General features: G+C 44.4%; 1 long non-coding RNA gene across 1 annotated transcript; it reads left to right on the forward strand.

Moving 5' to 3' along the window:
• The first annotated feature begins 427 nt into the window (after positions 1 to 427).
• Positions 428 to 2,335, forward strand: LOC311435550. The gene is made up of 3 exons (XR_014692209.1): positions 428 to 668; positions 780 to 893; positions 1,330 to 2,335. It is a non-coding gene; the product is annotated as an uncharacterized lncRNA (long non-coding RNA).
• The last annotated feature ends 1,792 nt before the right edge of the window (positions 2,336 to 4,127 follow it).

A 4,127-nucleotide genomic window follows, 5' to 3' on the forward strand; every position in this document is an offset into this window, starting at 1 on the left:
TCAGATTCAGATATACAGGCAGGGGAAAAATCAGGGCAGCCAAATCCCACCCTCGCTGCTGCCTGGCAAGTAATCTAATTTATCTCCCCAGATATTTCAGAGGGGTTAGACATCTCCAAGCTAAAATACCACATCTAATCAAGAGAATTTCAGTTCAGTCTCCAGCGAGTTAGCCAACTAAAAACTTGTTTTTCCATCTCATCTGCAATATTTGCTGCTCATTAAAAAGAAAAAAGTAAAAGAAAAGAACCTTTTCTTGTGTGTCTGTTATACAGACTGAAGGTATAGTAACTGGTGACTGAAGATGCAGTAAGTCTGTCACTGAACTGAAACAGCTGATGCGTGTTTAAGGGTATCCCAGTGGCTTGTTATCCCAGCTGACAGGTATTTTTAATGTACTTGTTGCATGTCCTGCTAGAGCAGGTGGGGAAGATTTCAGGTGGAAGCAGGGCTTTTTATTATTTGCCTCTAGCAAGTGTGATTTCAAACAAAGCCAGTAGCCACTCCCTGAAAGCCAGCGTACCTTTCTCCATAGTCTGGTCGCCAAAATATCAAGCTCAGAAGCTGAGGTCCTCCACAGCACTGGTTAGATTTACTTGTATAACAGCCACATTACTCCCATTGTTCCACCTTTCCCAACACAAAATAAAGGGCTTCAGGAATTCCGTGTATGAAATGCTTACATAGAAAAAACGTATTTCAAAGTATCTGCATACTAGGGAGAAATTTGCCTTTGCTTTCAATGGAAATCAATCCTTTCTTCTCTCCTCACACACTAGGTGTTAATTTCTTCTAAATCTTCATGCTCCTTATTTAAGTAATAGGCAGTGTTTATTCAGCAAGCTTTTAGTACCCCTGAATAGCTTTGGTGGAAAGGACATGGATGTGAAAAGGTATAAAAAAGACCTCTTTTTATCACACTGACACAATTCCTCCTCGTGATTTTTCATCTTATTTCTGCTGTCCTTCAGACCGTAATGTAACTGCTGCCTTGTTCTGTGGAGCAGGTCGCAGCTTCCACTTTATGTTACACTAAACTCCAGCTGACAGCTGCTCAGAATTATGGCAGCAGAAAGAGAAATGCAGTGGGTAGTACTGAACCTGCAAGGATCTGCACACAACTTCAGCCTTACTTTAAATTCAGCCTTTATTTTACCGAGGGCTGATTTCACTCCAATTTCAGAGGAACTGGTAAAAAACGGGTGGAAGTGAAGTGTTAGTATCATGGGGATTTCAGAGGAATTGGCCAGTTAGGAAAAATAAAATAGTGGTCACATTGGTGAGTTCTTTCTGCCTAACACAGACCATTTCCCTTGGATGTGAAAACAGGCAGGACCAAGATGAGTTGCCACAAAGCTGCCATCTGCATGCTTGGAAGCAGGACCTCTGCCGCAGCCCTGAGTTCTCCTACCTGATTTTAACCCAGAGGGATGAAGAGCTGCTCTTCAGGACAAGGAGAAACAGTATTACAGAAGCAAGACATCTTTTTCTATGCCTGCCCAGGATATCTTCCACCTGTGCTGCTCTCTTCCTGGTCCCACTTATTTTCCTCCTGCTTCTGTGCTCTCTTTAGGCTCAGGTCCCAGGCAAAACAGAGGTTTCTCATCAAAGAAACTAATCACCCCTTTTCTGAGAGAGAAAACACTGTCCGTTCAATCCTCTCTCTTATTACAACTGTCTTTGGTGGACTGTTATCTCTGTTATCTCCTTAACAAACATATCAGAGACTCACTGAGTGAGAAACACCACCGTAATACCTGCCAGCACACTTTCAGGCTGGTTTTCTTCTTAAAAGGTAACCACAGGTATGGCACTGCTGTATGGTGTGCAAACAGAGCGGGTGGGATGCTGCCCCATAACCTCTGCCAGCCCCAGAGAAAGCAGGAGATGAAACTTGGCCCATTCCTTCTGAAGGGCAAGATGCCCAGACAGCTGAGGTGTGCCACCTGCCACAGCTCAGGGAGGTGATTCAGCCTACACAGGAGCAGTATTTACCTTGCTGCCTGAAAAAGACTGGTCCTGACGGGGTGTAATCCAGCCCAGCCCCGGCAGGCTCACAGTGCTGTGCTTCCTTAGTCCTGCAAACCCCCCCCCCGATGGTCATGGGGGGTGGTGTGGCTGAGACACGAACTCTGATTTTTGTGTTTTAATGGCCAAGTGCAGAACGTGGAGCCCATCGGCAGCTGGCAGCCTTGCCTGCCTTTCCACCCACCCTCTGCCGGAGCATGGCTGCGAATTACCACACACTGCAGTGTGTGCTCCTCGTTGTGAAGGGGGTGTAAAACAGCTTCTAAAAAAGTCGACGTCTCTCCAGGTGGTTAAGTGCACAGAGATGCAGCCAGCGTCTGCAGAGGGCATCAGCACAGCCCGGCAGGGTTAAAAGGGAGGCTGTCCGAATTCAGCCGAGACCTGAAAATCTTGAAACATGTAAACCCTACATGCGCCAGATAAAGAAGGCAGAAAGAAAGGTGCCCCCTAATGAGTTTTTTTTGCGCTTGGGTGAGCGAAAGGGCTGCTTCAGGAGGCTAATAACTGAAAACCTTCCAGGCTTTTGTCCGGAGAAATGGCAGGCACTTTCCATCCCTTTGAAAAAAAGAAGGCCTTTCGGAGTCTTCACGAGAGATGTGGATTTTAAGGGCGACCTTAGGTCATACAGAACTAATCAAGCGAAAACAATATGAAAATTAGACTGACAGTCAGCAAGTATCTGAGGACTTTATCAAAAAGAATTAGGAATGGACAAATTCACTGGGAGCAAAGGATCAGATCTGCAAGGTGGCATTGTGTGGCGGGATTAAATTATTTATTCATTGTTAATTTATTTATTTATGTATGTGCAAATGACCTAGCTGCTGCAGGTGCTGAGGAGTTTCTGAAAAGGCCCAGTTTTAGAGCCAAGGCTAGAATATTGGTCCATTTAACTCATTCTTTTCCTTAAGGCGATCAAACAGTGACTTTTATCTAGGAGATAGAGGAGGAAAAACCATATGTGTACTGGGAATGATGCGGGCTCTGAGCAGCACTAAGTACCCAAGTATTCCAGCCTCATTCACAAATGCTGTGCAGTTTAATGTCCAGCAAATTAGCAAATGAATGCTTATGTCAATATGTGAAAAATCCCTAGTTGGTTTAAACAGATAAAAAGCCTCTTGGGAAATGGCAGAAAATGCAGGCTTTCTCTCCCTGTCTTTTTTAAAGAAAGAAAGAGAAACAGTACTTAATAAGTTTCCCCCAAACTTACAAAACCTTGTGGAAAACAACAGCCTACATGGATGCTTGATCTTCTATGTGCACGTAATATTTGCAGTGTGGCCACTGCAAAAACACAAGAAGTCTTTGCAAAGGTTTGAATTGCATGTTTACTATTCAGAAGAAAATAGTTACAAGCTGGGACAGCTAGAAAGCTGTTAGATGCCATCCTGTGCCCCTCTCTTACAGGTGCACAAGGTCCAAAGCCTGGGAGTGGGTCCGTCATCACATTTTCCCCTGACTTTATAAAATCAAACTTGAAGATAAAGTCTGTACAGACCTCTTGTTCTTCCTTCTACCAATTTAACCACTGATAGGAAAGGGCAAAAATTGTCATCTCGTGTTTCCCTTGACCCAGCAGAGTAAAGCCACAGTGGGGACTCTGTGTAAGACATGACCCTGGGGAAAAAAGGAACACGAGATCTCAGCATGGGGGTCGGAGGCAAGAAGTCACATGTATCGAAAATGACAGCATCACGTCACTTAATGCCATGTGATAAGGGAGTCCTGCTGGGTTTTATGTCCTTCTGCAGAGACATGCTCAAAGGTTGACTGGAACTGATAAGGAAGATTTCTCACTAAACCCAGAAACGGGTTGTAGGTATTTGTGCAGGACAGATCATGACAAATTATCTTTCATCAGGACAATCATCAGTAGCTATGCTGGGGATAATAAAACTGCCCTGTGAGATGAACAGAAACCCACACATCTGGAAACAAGGCAGGCAGGTTTATGCCAAATGCTACCTTACATACTTCTGCTTTGCTCCAACTTCCCTTGTCTTGGCCATTCTTAGGCCCATTTCTCAAAACAGTCCTTCTTATGTCATTCACGAGTAAAGGCTACTAACGGGAAAGATGAGAGGTATTTCAAAGAG

Source organism: Aythya ferina, assembly GCF_964211825.1.
Source record: "Aythya ferina genome assembly, chromosome: 4".
NCBI classification, from domain to species: domain Eukaryota; kingdom Metazoa; phylum Chordata; class Aves; order Anseriformes; family Anatidae; genus Aythya; species Aythya ferina.